The following is a 19,285-nucleotide window of genomic DNA, read 5'->3' on the forward strand; positions in this document are numbered from 1 at the left end:
AGGACTGGGAGATGAGGTCATTCTACAAGAAGATGTGACGTCACTTGAATATCTATGGCATGTCTGTCAGAACACAAAGCAGCGATAGCCTCAGTCGCTTAAAAGGATAAAAATACATCACCTAACAAGTCCCGAATGCAAACTCAAATGAAATCCAATGACGACGTTTAAATAAGGTTCTTAGCATTGGAATCCAGCACTTGTTTCTGTTAAACAGAAACACAGAGTTTGGCAAGTGTTTGCTCTTTATGTGGGTAATGATTCAAAGAGCATGCTACTTTCAATTCTATATTCATTTCAACAAACTATTCAAGACATTAACACTGCATTAAACTCACAAAACAATACCTTTTAACTGGCCCAGTGGATGGTGTGATGTGAAAATCTAGCAATGGCAGTTACTCAGTAGAAGTTGGAGAGATGGGACAGCACTGCAATCCTCAGACCCTTGGGGAAAGAGCAACTAACAGCCCGCAGGTTGGTTGAGAGTTAACCTTGACGTTGTTCCGATAGTGGTAATAAGCAATGGGCAACCTGTCACCACAGTGCAAGTAACATTTGTCAGCATACTGGGTCCGAAGTTATTTTCGGCAGACCATGTGGCTGGGAAATGTTCACCTCATTGGATGGGGGGAGGATGTACAGCACCTAAGACACTGACTCAAAGTTGAGCCCATAACAGATCTCTCATGTGTATTCTAGAGAATTTTATTGATTGATCAGCATTGAACATAATTAGAAATTGCACTACATTGCAGAGCACTGCATTATTCAAAACCTGTTACTTCTCTGCAAAGTCTGAAAATTAGAATTATGGCATGTAATTTCAAAATAAATGTATGGATAAAACACACTTAAATAATTTTCATTATATTCCGCAGTGACTGTTTAACAGGTGGGTGCTTCCAAAAATAGCTGCTACATGTCAGTCACCTTTGTTGAAAAGACTCATGTGCTGATTTACTATTTGAAGAAATGTGTACGCATTAGCTGTAACATTTGTAAAAATATGGCTGCAACATATTATACATTTACCTTTTATGAAAACAGAACAAATACTTAAGAAATGTTTTGCACTTTCACTCTTACTCCAAACTTGAAATACTTAGAAAAGTCTGATACCGTTGGTCAAACTTTCCTTTCTTGGTACATGCATTAAGTGATATTGTTAATGATTCTCTCTCCCCAGGTATTGTTTCCTCAACCACTCCGCTCACCTTCTGTGACCCCTCTGTCCTTGCAAACCACTGTCTCATCGCAACTTCACATTCCTCTCCAAAGCCCCAAAGAACATTATCAACCTCTCAAATCTGTTGTCAATTTTTCTCCATAATTTCATATTTGAGTCAGGTTTCCAGCCCTCCATAGTTCCACAACTGTGTGTGACTGTGACTGTCATAAACTATCTTTTCTTGAACTTTATGTAGCAGAGGTCTGTGACCTGCAGTGTTCAGCAGGAATTGTCACTGAGTCCACTTTTGTTTGTCATTTATATCAACAACTTAAAAGAGAATATAGAAGGTTAGTAAGTTTATGGATGACATCAAGATTAGTGGGTATAATGGACAGTGAAGAAGGTTATCCGAGATTACAAAGAGATCTTGATCAACTGGTCAGTGGACTGAGGAGTAGCAGATGGAGCTTAATTTGGATAAATACGAAGTATTGCATTTTGGTAACACAAACAAGGGCAGAACTTGTACAATTAAAAGTAGGGCCTTGGCTAATGGTCCAGAACAGAGACACCTAGGAGTCCAGGTACACAATGGATTGAAGTTTGCATTAGTGTGCAGACAGGGTGGTCAAAAAGGGGTTTGACATGCTTGCCTTCATTGCTCAGACCTTTGAGTACAAGAGTTGGGACTTCATGCGGAGGTTGTACAGGATGTTGGTGAGGCCTCTTTTGGAATACTGTGTCTAGCTCTGGTTGCCTACTTATAGAAAGGATATTATTAAGATGGAGAGGGCTCTGAAAAGATTTACTGAGATGCTACAAGGAGTGGAGGGTTTGAGTTATAAAAATAGGCAGGGACATTTTTCACTGGAGCTAGGACATTGAGGGGTGACCTTACAGAGGTTTATGAAATCATGAAGAGTTTAAATAAGATGAAGAGCAAGGGTGGGGGAATTCAAAACTAGGAGGCATATTTTTAAGGTGATAGGAGAAAGTTTTAAAAAGGGCAACATTCTTTATAGAGAGTGGTTTGTGTGTAGAATGAACTGCCAGAGGAATTGTGGATGCTGGTACAGTTACAACATTTCAATCACATTTGGATAAATATTTCAATAGGAAAGATTTTGAGGGAAATGGGCTAAATATAGCAAGTGGGACTAGTTGAATTTAGGAACATAGTGGGCGTGGACGAGTTGGACCAATGGGTCTTTTCCGTGCTGTCTGAGTCTAGTCTTTGATAAAGTTTCCAATGCTTCTTTCGAATTGTCCAGTTGGGAAGTTGGTTAGTTGGTTCTATCATTTTCTTATCAAATCTTAGCAAAGGTTTCTCTCCCCAGTCTGATGCTGATACTTGTGGTGTACCCCAAGGTTCTATGCTTGGTCCCCTTGATTTCTCAGCAAAATGTCACTCATTAGTGTTATCATCTGAAAACATGTTATATACATTTTCAAATTGAGGGATGACAGATTTGGAATGATGTTAGAAGTAGTTTCTATACTCCGAGTGTGGTAGAGGTGTGGAATGCACCGCCTGTAACAGTTGTAGACTCCCCGCCAACTTTACGGGCTACGGGCATTTAAATGGTCATTCGATAGACATATGGACGAGAATGGAATAGAGTAAGTTAGATGGGCTTCAGATTAGTCTCACAGGGCGGTACAACATCGCGGGCCGAAGGGCCTGTACTGAGCTGTAATGTTCTACATTCTACATTGATGACACTCAGTTCTTTCTCACTGCACTCGCTAAAGCTCTTTACCATCTCTACTTTGTCACATTTCTTTTCTGACATCCAGTATTGATAAGCAGAAATTTCTTACAACTAAAAATAGGAAAGACTGAAGCTATTTATTTGGTCTCTGCCATAAACGCTGACTATCCCTGGTAACTGTTGTAAGCTAAGCAGATTGTCCCCAATGCAATGCTGTGTTGGGTGCTCAACTGAATTTGAAACAACACTTCAGCCCTGTCAACAAAACCAATTCTAACTCTATCGTGTTACTTAATTCCTGTGTTCATCTCTCGATAAAATCATCATTCTTTACTTTTGTTACCTCAGAACTGAATACTTCAATGCTGTCCAGCCATCTTCCACCTTATATAAATTTATGCTCATTCAAAATTCCACTGCGTGTATCTTAACTCTCTTAACTCTCCATAATCTATCCATAATCTATCCATTATTGATGAAAATGTGTTGCTGGAAAAGTGCAGCAGGTCAGGCAGCATCCAAGGAGCAGGAGAGTCGACGTTTCGGGCATGAGCCCTTCTTCAGGAATCTGATTCCTGAAGAAGGGCTCATGCCCGAAACATTGACTTTCCTGCTCCTTGGATGCTGCCTGACCTGCTGTGCTTTTCCAGCAACATATTTTCAGTTCTGATCTCCAGCATCTGCAGTCCTCACTTTCTCCTTTAATCTATCCATTACCCATGCTTTTTGAGCCGTACTGGTTCCTGCTCTGACAATGTCTCAATCCCAATGTCCTCAACTTTGCTTTCAAATCCACATATAACTACACCCCTCCCAATCACTGAGAGACTTGCAACAATTTTTTGAAGTCTCTGTACTGCTCCAATTCTGGCCCAATCTCATCTCCATCTTTGATAAATCCACCATTAACTGACATGAGACTTGGTCCTGATTTTGAATTCCTTCCCCAAATCTTTCTGCCTCTCCTTTTGCCTGTTGTTGCATCAAGTATGAAAAGAGGGCGGAGGTATATGAGTCAAAGTCATACAGCACAGAAACAGACTTTCCATCCAATCAGTCCATGCTGAACATAATCCCAAACTAAACCAGTACCACCTGCCTCCTCCTGCCCATATCCCTTCAACTTTTCCTATTTATTTATCTATCCACATGTCTTTTTAAATGTTGTAATTCTATCTGCCTCCACCACTTTCTCAGGAAGTTCATTCTACATGCGAACCGCCTTCTGTGTAAAAGAAATTGCCTCATGTCTTTTTTAAAATCACTCTCCTCTCACCTTAAAATGTGCCCCTTAGTCTTGAAATCCTCCATCCTAGGGACAAGACAACTACCATTTTCGTTATCTATACATCTCATTATTTTATAAATTTCTATCAGATTGCCTCTCAGCCTCCTAAGCTCCAGTGAAAAGAGACCCAGCCTATCCGCCTTTCTTTATAACTCAAGCCTTCCATACCCAGCAATATCCTGGTAAATCTCTTCTGAACCTTCTCCAGCTTGATAATATCTTTCCTATAACAGGGTGACCAGAACTGGACACAGTATTCCAGAAGAGACCTCATCTTGTACAATGACTTGTACAACCTCAACATGATTTCCTAACTGCTATACTGAGCAATGAAGGCAAGCGTGCCAAATGATTTTTTAACCATCCTGTCTATATGTGACACAAACTTCAAAGAATTATGTACCTGAACCCCCAGGTTCTTCTGTTCTACAGCACTAACCAAAGTCCTAACATTAATTGTATAAGCCTCACCCTTGTTTCATGTACCAAAATGCTATACCTTGCAGTTGTCCAGATTGAACTTCATCTGCCATTTTTCAGCCCATTGACCCACTTGATCAAGATACCTTTGTAATCTTCAAAAAACCCTCTTCACTGTCCACTAAGCTACTAATATTGGTGTAATTCACAAACTTACTAACTATGCCTTCTAACTTCTCATCCAAATAATTTATGTAAATGACAAACAGAAGAGGACTCAGAACACTATAGAACACTGACAATCGAAAAGCTGTGAGCATTGTTTGTGGTATACAGACTCCCAAAAATATTGGTCACGGACAATGGGACGTCATTTAGCAGCAGGGAATTTGAGTATTTCCTGAAGTCAAAAGGCATTCAGCATGCAAGGACAGCTCCAAACCATCCATCATCCAATGGTCTGGTGGAAATAGCAGTCCAAACGTTGACGGCAGGCTTAAAGAAGTAGCCTATAGTGTAATTTGATATCAAATTGTACCAGTTCCTGTTCGATAATAGGACCACCTTGCGCACAAACAACATGGGTTGGCTCCAAAGGAATTGCTGATGGCAAAAAGACTCTGCACCAGGTTAAACCAGATATTCCCAGACCTGGTGGGGGTGGGCTGGGGCATAAAACGACAGTAGAAACCCCAATGCTGGCCACGTGCCTCCTCTAAGCAAGACAGACAATTTAGTTCAGGGGGCAAAGTTTAGTGCCAGAACTATGGAAATAGCCCTGTATAAGGCGAGGCTGATGTGACTTCAGGTCCCATGACTGACAAAGTTTAGGAAGGTGAGGTTGTTCTGACCAAATATGTGGATCAGTTGAAAGCTGTTACCTTGCAAATAGGGCAGAAGCAAAACATACCTGGCCCCTCAGAACAGCCAGAAGGTGGAAACTGCAGGTTCTCCTCCTCTGTCTAGTGTTGAGGAAACTTCAGAATCCAAAATGGATGCAGCTCTCGATACCATTACCATCAGAAGAGGAGGAAGAAACTCTCCCAAGATGCTTCAGATGCAAGAGACAGGCTACAGTCCAGTACACACCACCAAAGTCAGAGTCCGAATCAGAAGAACAGGATGTGGGACAAAACCATCACTGAGAAAGCTTTCAGAGAAAGACCAGGCCAACATCCCCAGATTTAGGGTTGGAGGGATATATTGATTGGAACTTGTTGAATCTTGTTGACTACTAAATCCTTGGGGTGACACAGTGGCTCCATGGTCAGCACTGCAACCTCATAGAGCCAGTGACCTGGGTTCGATTCCAGCCTCGGATGACTGTCTGTGTGGAGTTTGCGCATTCTCCCTGTGTCTGCGTGGGTTTCCTTTGGGTGCTCCGGTTTCCTCCCACTGTCCAAAGATGTGCAGGTGAGGCAGATTGCCTATGCTAAATTGCCCAGTGTGAGGTGCATTAGTCAGAGGGAAATGTGTCTGGGTAGGTTACACTTCAGAGGGTCAGTGTGGACTGGTTGGGCCGAAGGGCTGTTTCCAAACTGTAGGGAATCTAATCTAACCCGGCACAATCAAGAAAACCCTGGCTGACAAACATAACCAGGAGATTTAGAATCTCCTCAGTTTAGGGGACTGACTCTGTGCTGGTTGGGTCACAGTCAGTGTGTTACTATGCTGTTGGTTTCTGCTTTTTTTTATGGGGGATGCCTGATTCCTGAACTGGCTGAATTATTTAGCCAGTTTGTTAACTGGTATTCCTTTTTATTGAGGACTGATTTTTAATCTACCTGATCTACACAGTTAATGTGTTTCAGGTGTAACTCTGTTCTCATTCGGGAACTGTTGTTTCACTGGCAGGTTACAGCCTGTATGTTGCTCTTTTCTCTTTTACTTTGAGAAAAGGATTATGTTGATTTTTGTGGCAGGGCTTAACGCTACCACTCAGTTTTTTTGAATGTGTTTTCACTTTTTTGATGTTTGGATTGAGCCCTTGTGAGAAAAAAACATTATTTTCAAATGAGCTGGCTCTTTGTGGGTGACCAGGCCTGTGTAACGACTGAACACCTGTGTGTGTGCATACACACTAGCAGGTAAGCAATTGTTGCATTGTGGAGTGGACTTTGCATCCTGGAGTGTAAAGGTGAGTTAACTGCACCTTTACAATATACTATGTTCTTGTGAGTGAGCCTGATCCTTTGGATGGACCAGCCCTCTGGTGAAGACTGAACACCTGTGTGTGTGTGTGTGGCATTGATTCTGCCCTCGGGAGTGGACTCTGCCTGGACCAAATCCCTGTGAGTAAACTGCAGCCTTACAATGTACTGTGTTCCTGTTAGTGGGCCTGGTTCTCCCTGGAAGGGCCAGACCTCTATGCAGACTGAACACTTGTGTGTGTGCTGGGAGGTGAGCATTTGTTATATCCTGGAGTTTGGGTGTGGACTCTCTTTGTACTGGAAACTGTATTGAGGATTTTGTGAACTCTGTTACTGTATGTGGGTTTTGTAATTAATTGTTTGAGTGCGGGCCAGAATAGGCTGGCCAGTACGTGGGTTGGCTTGGAACTGGAGGGAAAAACAGGGTTGGCGCAGTCTGCTAGTACAGAGGGGGTGAGGCAGCCAACAGCATGCCTGCAGGAAAGCTGGTGAAGGGAGGGACAGTCAGTCGGTGGGCTGAATGGGGGCTGGAGGGTTGATGATCAGCCTGGAGGAAAGCGGCCGGGAGGAGCCTGTCAGAATGCGGAGTGGGTGGGACCAGGCAACTGATAGCGTCCTCACAGGAATGCCAGTACAGGGCAGGCCGGTCAGTACGCGGGGGTGGCTGAGGACTGGGTGGTCAACAATGAGCCTGGAGGAAAGCAGGCCTGGGGAGGGTCTGTCAGTATGCAGGGCGGCCAGACACCAGAAGGCCGATGACTGACTGTCCTGCAGGGAAGGTTAGCCAAAGGACAGTCTGATCAGTATGTGTTGCGGATAGGTGTCAGATGTCTTTTTTTTTACAGCTATTTTGGGTCTGTGTTTTATACACTGTTTCTCCTTTGATTGCACTGTCTTGTCTGTGTTTGTTACTGTTATCTTTGTGATGAATGGAAGTGGGATTTGAGATTTGTCCTTCTCTCCCTGAAAACTGGTTGAACGGTAGGGTTTGAGGTTTGGCTTTGCAGCCCTTTTCCCTATATAGAGTAGTTTTTTGTGAACTGCTGCTTTCTGTTCACTGTATTTTGTACTGTTTATCCCCTGTTTATTTTATTATTTTATTCATCTCAGTTTAGGAGACTGACTCCAAGCTGGCTAGCCCCAGCCAGTGTACTGTACACAAGTAAAAGGTGATGATTGGATCCCGGCCTCTGTGCAGTTATTTCACCACTAGGCCACTCGAGTATACGCCACCATTTGATAAGGTCATGTCTGAATAGGTCCTAACCAGAAAACCACATTCCCAACAACTCTTGACAACCTTTCACCTCTACCCCTGCCCCTTTCATAACAAACATCTATCGGCCTCTGCATTAAAAATATTCAAAGATACTGTTTGCACTGCCTTTTCAGAAGAGATCCAAAGGCTGATGATCCTACAAAAGCAGAAAATTCACCTCATCGGTTTTAAATGGGCAACCTCTGACTTGTAAACAGTGAGTCCTACTTCTACCTTCTCTCACAAGAGGAAACACCCGTCTATGTGTACCCTGTAAACATCACTCAGGATTTTACTTTTCAGTTAAGTCGCTTCTTATGTTTCTAAAGTCCAGCAGATACAATCCTCCTAACCTGTCCACCTTTTCCCCATAAGACAACACACCCAATCCAAATACTAGTTGGCTCTGAATGGCTTCCTTAAATAAGATGACAAATACTTTACACAGTATTCCAGATATGTACATCCAGATTCCAAACTCTGGAATCCCTCACAATTTAGGCAGTATTTCTTTCTCATTTTTTTGCTAAAATGGACAATTTCACATTCCCTGCATTATTTCCCATTTGTTACACCTTTGCCCACTCATTTAGCCAATCTATATCTCATTGTAGCCTCCACAGTCCTCTTCACATCTGATCTTTGTGTCATTCAATTGCTATAGTTTCTGTCCCTGTGTTCAAAGTAATTATATAAATGATTCTGGCATGCTATTGTTTATAGCAAGTGACAATACTGATATTTAACATTTGCATCCATGTGGACAGGCTTCTAATCTCATCACAGCCTTTATCTTTGTTTGGACTAAGAGTGGTATGTGAATAGGAAGGATTTGGAGGGACATGGGCCAAGTTCTGGTAGGTGGCACTAAATTGGCTTGGGATATCTGGTCAGCATGGATGAGTTGGACCGAAGGATCTGTTTCCATGGATAGCAGTAACAGGATAGGTCACAGTCAGCATGGATTTATGAAGGGGAAATCATGCTTGACTAATTTTCTGGAATTTTTTGAGGATGTAACTCTGAAGATGGATGAGGGAGATCCAGTAAGTGTAGTGTACCTGGACTTTCAGAAAGCTTTTGATAAAGTCCCACATAGGAGGTTAATGAGCAAAATTTAGGGCGCATAGTATTGGGGGCAAAGTACTAACTTGGATTGAAAGTTGGTTGGCTGACAGGAAACAAAGAGTAGTGATAAACAGCTCCATTTCGGAATGGCAGGCAGTGACCAGTGGGGTACAGCAGGGAGCAGGGTTGGGACCATGGCTTTTTACAATATATATTAATGATATAGAAAATGGTATTAGTGATAACATTAGCAAATTTGCTAATGATACTAAGCTGGGTGGCAGGGTTAAATGTGAAGAGGATGTTAGGAGATTACAGGGTGACCTGGACAGGTTAGGTGAGTGGTCAGATGTATGGCAGATGCAGTTTAATGTGGATAAATGTATGGTTATACACTTTGGCAAGAACAGGAAGGCAGATTACTACCTAAATGGAATCAATTTAGGTAAAGGGGCAGTACAAAGAGATCTGGGTGTTCTTGTACACCAGTCAATGAAGGTAAACATGCAGGTACAGCAGGTAGTGAAGAAGGCTAATAGCATGCTGGCCTTCACAACAAGAGGGATTGAGTATAGAAGCAAAGAGGTTCTTCTGCAGCTGTACAGAGCCCTGGTGAGACCACACCTGGAGTATTGTGTGTAGTTCTGGTCTCCAAATTTGAGGAAAGGCATTCTGGCTATTGAGGGAGTGCAGTGTAGGTTCACGAGGTCAATTCCTGAAATGGCAGGACTACCTTACGCTGAAAGACTGGAGCGACTGGGCTTGTATACCCTTGAGTTTAGAAGACTGAGAGGGGATCTGATTGAGACATATAAGATTATGAAAGGATTGGACACTCTGGAGGCAGGAAACATGTTTCCGCTGATGGGTGAGTGCTGAACCAGAGGACACAGCTTAAAAATATGGGGTAGACCATTTAGGACAGATGAGGAGAAATTTCTTCACCCAGAGAGTGGTGGCTGTGTGGAATGCTCTGCCCCAGAGGGCAGTGGAGGCCCAGTCTCTGGTTTCATTTAAGAAAGAGTTGGATAGAGCTCTCAAGGATAGTGGAATCAAGGGTTATGGAGATAAGGCAGGAACAGGATACTGATTAAGGATGCTCAGCCATGATCATATTGAATGGTGGTGCAGTCTTGAAGAGCAGAATGGCCTATTCCTGCACCTATTGTCTATTGTCCATGCTGTACATCTCTCTGACTCTTATACCCGGCTCATCCAAGTGACAATGTATGATTTATTCAAATCTTATGCACAGCTGAAGGCATATTGCTGTTATGAGAAATGCCAGTTTTTGGGTAGGATATTAGATTCCAGTCAGAAAGACTTAAAGGGTTAAAAAAAATGTGTTAGGAAAAAGTCTTTTGCAGAGAGAAAACACAATTTATGTTTCAAATTTACTATGATCCTTCTTCAGAACCAGAAGAGAGAGCTGGAAAAGTGAGGTTTTATATTGTAGGGAAAAAGGTATTGTTTTCTACAATATAAACACATTAGTTTTCCACCTTTCTCTTCAGTTCTCAAGGTATCATTCTACCTACCAGGTAGAAAACTGATTTCAGTAGTTAGCAAAATTAGGCAGGGGTACAACTGGCAATGCACTCAATTCTGTTCAGTTTCGATTCCAAATTAATTTCAACATATTCAAAATATTAACAGTATCAAACTAATAAAATAGTGGATGGGGTAATGTGAAAATCTAGCAATGGCAATTACTTAGAAGTTGGAGATGAGAGGTGGGACATAATGTTTTAATGCAGCTTTGTTTGAGGTTGTTGCGATGATTGCTTCTGTCATTCAATATTTGGTCCGTATGTGTTTTCCTGTAGAAGTTGGTTTGAAATTGAAAATGTTCTAGTGTATTTCAATGAGCTGCCACACACTGCAGCCAGAGGAACTACGCAGAGCAGAGGAAAATCACCTACACAGTGTATTCAAAAAGAATGGGTACACTATGAACACAGTCCGCCGATTTCTGAGCAACAAACCCAACCAAGCAGACAAAATGCACCCAGAAGCCCTAGCCACTCTCCCCTACATCAGACATTTCAGAAATTACTGCCAGACTACTCAGACCCCTTGGCATCATGGTAGCCCACAAACTCACCAACACACTAAAACAGCAGCTAATGAACTTGCAAGACCCTGTGCAGACGACAAGCAAAACTAATGTCACTTACAAAATACCTTGCAAGAACTGTGACAAACAGGCAGAAAACTAGTCACCAGGATACATGAACATCAACTAGCCATGAAAACTACGTGACCCACTCTCACTAGTATCCCTACATACAGATGAGGAAGGACACCACTTTGACTGGGACAACACATCCATCAGAGGACAAGCCAAACAGAGACACACACAAGAATTCCTAGAAGCATGGCATTCCAACCAGAACTCTAGCAATAAACATATTGACTTGGATCCCATTTACCGCCCCCTGAGAAAAAGAACAGGAAATGACATCACCACAGGAAATGACATCACCAAACCTAGGAAACTCAAACATATAATAGAAAGCAGGCTATGTCTCCAGTGCTTCATTTGGAGGCTCACTGAAGATATTACCTAGTATGGTGACGAAATGTCTGAAAACGAACTTTCCAGCTCAGCGAGTAAACCTACATCCACAACCTCAATCTGAGCTACAAATCTTCTTAAAACTCATTTAATGATATCCTTTACAAAAAGTATAGAATTTCTTTAGCATCGATATTGAAGTCCCTTACTGCCCTTGGAAGTACCTTACAAAACCCAGACTACTCCAAGGGCAACAAATACATGGGAATGCCATGACTTCTAAGTTCCTCTCCAAGTGACTTATTATTCTGACTTGGAAATACATTGCTGCTCTGTTCCTCTCACTGGATCAAAGTCCAGGATTTCACTCCCTAGCATCACTCTAGGTGTTTCTACACTCCCAACAACTGCAGCAGTTCAAAGCAGTAAGTCATCATCACCACCTTCAGGGCAATTAGGGATGAATAATTCTAGTTTAGTCAGTGACACCCAACATCCACTGATTCAATTTATAAAAGTGCATATTTTAGGGATACTTCTGCAGATGTCTTTTTCCAGAGACATACATAAATACTTCCTAGAAAAGTCAGGGTCTCTTGGTTCAGGATTGATGTTGACGGTCCTAAATTGGTAGTCAACCCTGGTTTTTCAGGGGTATCTACCTGACCAAACATGCAGTCTTGAAGGGCATGATTTGCACATTTTTGATTCAAATGCAGTATCTGTATCATTATATGTTAAATGCCAGTATGTATTTGCGCAACGTGATTTTCAAATCAATAAACTGAATGTTGATAACTATATATACTGTATATATTTATGTAATAGTCACATACATATATTTGACCTGTACATGCAAGTATCTACAGCACCTTATGGCAGCCAACTTTGTCTTCCCACCATTGCCTTAGTTTCTTAGACGCATGTGTCGTGTACAATTGTGCTCTGAACCAATTATAAAATTTTCCCAAATTTTTCTGACAAAATGGCATCACGAAGAAACAAGTATACAGCATAGTTTAAACTAAAAGTTGAAGTTGCAGAGAATAACAATAGTGTAGCTGCAAGGGAGTTCTGTGTTTCTGAAAAACTTGTTAGAGACTGGAAGAAAAAAGCCAAACATTTAAAGGCTATGCCAATCGCGGAAAGCTGAACAAGTGGCCACAAGAAGAAGAACAGATTGCTGGCTGGGTAATCCAGTGTCGTCAGAATGGAAGCATTGTCAACTCACTATGTATAAGAATACACGCCAAAACTAAAGCAAAAAAAAATGGATTCAGTGATTTCAAAGCCAGTGTTGGATGGTGCAGCAGGTTTATGAAAAGATATGATTTAATGCCTAGACAAAAAACCAAGATTGCCCAACATTCTATGTTCTATGTTCATCCATCAGCAGAATGTAGTGGCAAGTTAATTGGGTTCCACCACTTTGTAATCAGAAGTTGGAGGAAAAATGTGGAGAGGCTCTCATGCCTCAGCAATATCGACAAAACCCCAATGAACTTTGCTATGCCAGGGAACAGAACTGTGAACAAGATTGGAGTTTTGGTTAAGACTACCAGCCATGAAAGGAATTGATTCACTATGGTAATTGGTTGTAAGGCTTTAACTTTGTTCCATCTGCCAATGGTGATTTTTAAGAGGAGAACTCTGCCCAAACAGAAATTTCTGAAAGGCATTGCCGTCCTCATCCATGAAAAAGGGCGGATGGAGGAAGGTGGCTGCAAGACTTGGATTAAGGAGGTCTGGAATATGCGGCCAGGTGGAGGACTTAGAAAGGAAAAAAGCTTACTGGTTTAGGATATGTTCAGATCAGACAGAGTAAAAGATGTTATCAGTGAACTAAGAATACTGACATTGCATTGATTCCTGGAGTCCTTACAAGCATGGTGCATCCACTAGATATTAGCATCGATAAACCTTTATTAAGGCCTTCATATGGAAGAAACGGGACACTTGGATACAAAAAGGGAAAAAAAGCTTCTCAAAGGGTGGCAATATGCTTGCTCCATGACTTGCAACTGTGCGAGTGGATTGTTGAGTGCTGGAAGGAGATGAAAACAACTGAAATTATTGTGAAATCCTTAAAAAAAATGTGGAATTTGTAATGCTTTAGATGGGACAGAGGATGACTATTTATGGTCAGATGGAAGTGATGACAAAGCAATTGGTGATCCCCTTGAGAATGCAGATGAAGATGATCCATACTATGATATGCTTGACCCAGACGAATGGAATGAATTATTTAGTGGTGCAACTGACAAAGACATTGAATTTGAAGGATTTTAATGGACTTTTACATGCATTGGTAACTTTTGTTTCAACTAGCTATCCCATAATACTTGTGAAATACGGTGAGAAGAGGTTTTTGTTGTGAATATCAGTTTGTTTGTTGCAGTTTTTTCCAAATAAAATACTAATCAGTTTTCTTTTACTGCTCCTCTGTTTATATTTCATGAATTGTGTGTTATACAAATACCCTCAGTAGATGGCCTGACCACCTGCAGGTATGCCTATTAATGTTTGTACGTATGCGTAGGCCTACACACACCTTATGGTACTAGTACGACAGTACTGTTCCACAATACCAGGCAGAATGGAGACAATTATTTTGTAGATAGATATTCAATAATGACCATAATTATTTTTCCTTCTGTTGTTTATTGTTTTATACCGAAATCTGGCTCGTTTGTCCATTTTTTTACTTTGCTAAGCATGAATTTCATCCCCTCAAACGCAATACCTTGTGTATCAGTTAACCCCCTAATTTCAACTTTAAAATGCTCTTCAAAACCTGACATATACATGAGTGTATATATATAGAGTCATGGAGATATACAGCATGGAAACAGACCCTTTGGTCCAACCTGTCCATGCCGACCTATGCCCAAAACGTCGATTCTCCTGCTCCTCGGATGCTGCCTGGCCTGCTGTGTTTTTTCAGCACCACGTTTTTCAACTCTGATTAGGGATAGTCAGCATGGCTTTGTACGTGGGAAGTCGTGTCTCACAAACTTGATTGAGTTTTTTTTAGGAAGTAACAAAGAGGATTAATGAGGGCAGAGCGGTAGATGTGATCTATATAGACTTCAGTAAGGCTTTCGATGAGGTTCCCCATGGGAGACTGATTAGCAAGGTTAGATCTCACAGAATACAGGGAGAACTAGCTGTTTGGATACAGAACTGGCTCAAAAGGTAGAGGGTGGTGGTGGAGGATTGTTTTTCAGACTGGAGGCCTGTGACCACTGGAGTGCCACAAGGATCAGTGCTGGGTCCTCTACTTTTTGTCATTTACATAAATGATTTGGATGCGAGCATAAGAGGTACAGTTAGTAAGTTTGCAGATGACACCAAAATTGAAGGTGTAGTGGACAGCGAAGAGATTTGCCTTAGATTACAACAGGATCTTGACCAGATGGGCCAATGGGCTGAGAAGTAGCAGATGGAGTTTAATTCAGATAAATGTGAGGTGCTGCATTTTAGGAAAGCAAATCTTACCAGGACCTATACACTTAACGGTAAAGTCCTAGGGAGTGTTGCTGAACAAAGAGACCCTGGAGTGCAGGTTCATAGTTCCTTGACAATGGAGTTACAGGTAGATAGGATAGTGTAGAAGGTGCTTTCTTTTATTTGTGAGAGTATTGAGTACAGGAGTTGGGAGGTCATGTTGCGGCTGTACAGGACATCGGTTAGGCCACTGTTGGAATATTGCATGCAATTCTGGTCTTCCTATTGGAAAGATGTTGTGAAACTTGAAAGAGTTAGGAAAAGATTTACAAGGATGTTGCCAGGGTTGGAGGATTTGAGCTATAGAGAGAGGCTGAACGGGCTGGGGCTGTTTTCCCTGGAACATTGGAGTCTGAGGGGTGATGTTCTAGAGGTGTACAAAATTATGAGGGGCATGGATAGTGTAAACAGGCAAAGTCTTTTCCCTGGGGTAGGGGAGTCCAGAACTAGAAGGCATAGGTTTATGGTGAGAGGGGAAAGATATAAAGGAGACCTAAGGGGCAACTTTTTCACACAGAGGAATGAGCTGCCAGAGGAAGTGGTGGAGGCTGGTACAATCGCAACATTTAAGAGGCATTTGGATGGGTACATGAATAGAAAGGGTTTGGAGGGATATGGGCTGGGTTCTGGCAGGTTGGACTAGATTGGGTTGGGATAGGTATTTCCAGTTCCAATTTCCAGTCAATTGCACAAAATTGACACTTGTTATTAAATAATAGATTACTGACTTCAAAACCACTGCAAATGAATATGTTTCATTATGCAGGGTGGCATGATAGCTCACACTACTACCACACATCATCAGGGACCCGGGTTCAATTCCAGCCTTGAGTAACTGCAAACTTCACACAGCCATTTTCCCAGTGTCTGCGTGGGTTTTCTTCAGGTGCTCTGGTTTCCTCCCAAAGTCCAAGGATGTGCAGGTTAGGTGAATTGGCTATGCTGAATTGTTCAGTGTCCAAGAAGGTGTAGGTTAGGGAAATACAGGGTTATGGGGATAGAATAGTGGGGTGGGTTTGGCTGGGACACTTGTTGGAGGGTCAGTGTAGACTTGATGGGCCGAATGGCCTGCTTCCACACTGTAAGGATTTTATGATTCGGTTTGCCCACTTGTTCAGCCTCCTTATGGTAATGTCCCTACTTCTGGGCCAGACGACCTGAAATCAAGACCTACTTGCTCTAAAAGTCTGTTGTAACCTGCCCAAACAAGTTGGTTAAAAATAAGTTTTCAAACAGGGTAGCAGGGTCATACAATGGTGGGAAATGACTTCATCACCTTATTCATACCATCAGTAAAGGTTGCCACAGACCCCACAAGTTAGGCAATGTACACATTTAACATAATAGTTTGACTTCATCCAGCATGCAATGTACGGTGTTGTAGGTTATTGAGAATTCCAGAGTATGATATGCATTTTCCAACTGAATTCTGTTTGATTGCGGCCATCCCCTCATTACACTACCACAATCATTCCTCCTGGTTTAGACATGCTCAGGGCTGACTGGAAATCGAATTGGTTATAAAAGGCAGGGAGAGATAGATTTACTACTGTCGTTTAGGGAAGGAGATTGCCTTTCGAACCCTGTCTGGCTGACATACAACTCCCAGACCAAAGCAAGTGGTCGACTCTTAACTGGTCTCTGGGTAATTAGGAAAGGGCAACAAATGCTGAGCTTGCTGGAAACAGCCATTATCAAAATAAGGAAATTAATAGAAGAATGAATAAAAATACAGAAATGCAGGGTTGAATTTGGCTAACCTTGGCTGGAAGATGCAAGGTTGAATTTTCTCATACTTTGGCTAAGTATCAGTTTTGGAGTCTTTTGTGAAAGGTTTCCCTTTGTGAGGCCTCGCAAATTTTTAACACAATTCTCTCATGGTCATTTCATCAGTTATGCATCCATCATCTGAAATGCTGGACTTTATTTTCCCCTGGAGCGTAGGAGATTGAGGGCTGGCCTTATAAAGGTTCATAAAATCATGAGACATAGACAAGGTGAATAGCAAAGGTCTTTTCCCTAGGGTAGGGGAGTTCAAAACTAGAGGGCATAGATTTAAGATGAGAGGGGAAAAGATTTATAAGGGCAACATCTTCACACAGAGGGTGGGTCATACTTGGAATGAGCTGCCAGAGAAAGTGATGGAGGTGGGTACAATTACAACATTTAAACATTTGGACCAGTACATGAATTGGAAATGTTTAGAGATATGGGCCAAATGCAGGTAAATGGGACTAGTTTAGTCTGGAAAACAGGGGCAGCATGGACAAATTGGATTGCAGGATCTGTTTCCACGTTGTATGACTCTATGACCTTGGACAGAGGTTGGATGATGCCCTTGATTGACTGTGGTAGCATGCACTGACTAGACTAAGGACCACTAGCTTTAGACTTTCAGGCTTAGCCAGTTGCTTGAACTACATTGAGGGTGTTTGCTGTGTAAACTGCCGGCGTAAGTTGTAGGTGTGACATTAATGTAGCACTGTGCTGCGCACCAACTTCTCTGTCTCCTTGACTGATCAGTGCTCACAACTGTCTGGCTTTCTCTATGCTAAAAGGTAAGACAAGAGAGATTATCTGTGAGCCTGTAAATTTTGAATGAAGCAGCAATCCACAAAATAGCAAGGCAGAGATTCTGACAGCATCCAGGTAAGCACTAAGAAAACAAATTAAAATCTCTGAGATGCATGCTGTTTTGATGCATGAATTCTTGTGTCTCTGCACACAAACCAGCCTGGCAGCAGTATAGCAATATATAGTGTTGGTAAATTCCAAAATGCAGTTTAGAAATGCTTAGCCATATTATAAATTAGTCTCAGATATGCCATAGTGTCATAAGACTGGTGTTTTGCTGATAATAGTTTCCATAAGAAATAGGGTTCAGGCAGTCAGTGCTCATTGAGCATGCCCTGAGAAATTGGCCAGAGAAAGCACCAGTGAGCTGAAGCCACCAGTTAATCAGTTTGATTTTCAAGTTAATAATCGGTGCCAACTAGGAGAAGATGCAGACTACATATGCTGGAGATCAGAGTCGAGACTGTGGTGGCTGTAAAACGCAGCAGGTCAGTGCTGAAGGGCTTATGCCCAAAATGGCAATTCTCCTGCTCCTCAGATGCTGCCTGACCTGCTGTGCTTTTCCAGCACCCCATTCTTCAACTCTAATAATTGATGCCAGCTTATATCTCAATGGTACCCGGGAAAATAGCAACCTTCATGGAAATTAGGTAGCCTAGCTAGTAATGAAATGCAAAGGTATGGAAATGGAGTCCTTTTCAGTTACTAATGAAGATTTTATCAACATTGAAACTTTAAGGGGAAAATCAGACTTTTTCTCATGCCAAGTATCTTATTTTTCCATCGTCACATTTTCCAAACTTTCTCATCATTGTCCATGTTTTTCAGACTTGGGAAGGTCTGCCATACAGAAACTTTGAACGGTTACCGATACAGAACTTAAAAACAAGTTCTGGAAAATGAAGAGATTTACTGACTGGAGGTAATGCGATTGGCCCATCGAGGTCAAGTGTGGGACAGTAGGAAGTTTCTTCACTTGACGAAGAGACATTGCTCTGAAAGCTTGTGATTTCAAATAAACCTGTTGGACTATAACCTGGTGTCATATGACTTCTGACCTTGTTTCCCCCCCCCCCCCCCCCCAGTCCAACACTGACACTTTCACTTCAAGAAGTTCTTAGATTAAATTAGATTAGATTCCTTACAGTGTGGAAACAGGCCCTTTAGCTCAACAAGTCCACACCGACCCTCGGAAGAGTAACCCACCCAGACCCATTCCCTTACCCTATATTTGCCCCTGACTAATGTACCTAACATTATGGACAATTTAGCATGGCCAATTCACCTGACCTGCATATCTTTGGATTGTGGGAGGAAAGAAGTGGCTGAAGACTTTCTTCTGAAGGTCGACTGCAGCTATGTGGATGGCAAGAAACACGTCCTTCAGGAGGGTTTTGAGATTGGGTTTGCCTGATGCAGTAGAAGCGGATCAGGGATGTAATTTTATGGGATAGATGATACAAATCACTTGACAATACAGGATAATTAACATGTTTCTTACAATTGGCAATTTCCAGGAACCGTGGAGTGCATTTGCAGGACCATTAAAATGGCTCTGTGTAATGGAACTCATGAGCCTACCAAAAATGGGATGAAGTCAGGTTGTTCTCCTAAGA

At 42.0% G+C, this 19,285-nt stretch overlaps 1 protein-coding gene across 3 annotated transcripts in view; it reads right to left on the minus strand.

Annotated features, from left to right (window-relative positions):
• Positions 1-19,285, minus strand: part of mypn (myopalladin) — a 295,631-nt gene that overhangs the window by 255,818 nt on the left and 20,528 nt on the right. The window contains exon 1 of one of the 3 annotated variants that reach the window (XM_060841843.1): positions 349-479. The exons of the other annotated variants lie outside the window; for them this stretch is intronic. The gene's annotated coding sequence lies outside the window, so the exon portion shown is untranslated. Of the gene's footprint in view, positions 1-348; positions 480-19,285 lie in introns of those variants that run through there. 3 annotated transcript variants of the gene reach the window in all.

The sequence above is a fragment of the Hemiscyllium ocellatum genome, chromosome 22, assembly GCF_020745735.1.
Source record: "Hemiscyllium ocellatum isolate sHemOce1 chromosome 22, sHemOce1.pat.X.cur, whole genome shotgun sequence".
Classification (NCBI taxonomy): domain Eukaryota; kingdom Metazoa; phylum Chordata; class Chondrichthyes; order Orectolobiformes; family Hemiscylliidae; genus Hemiscyllium; species Hemiscyllium ocellatum.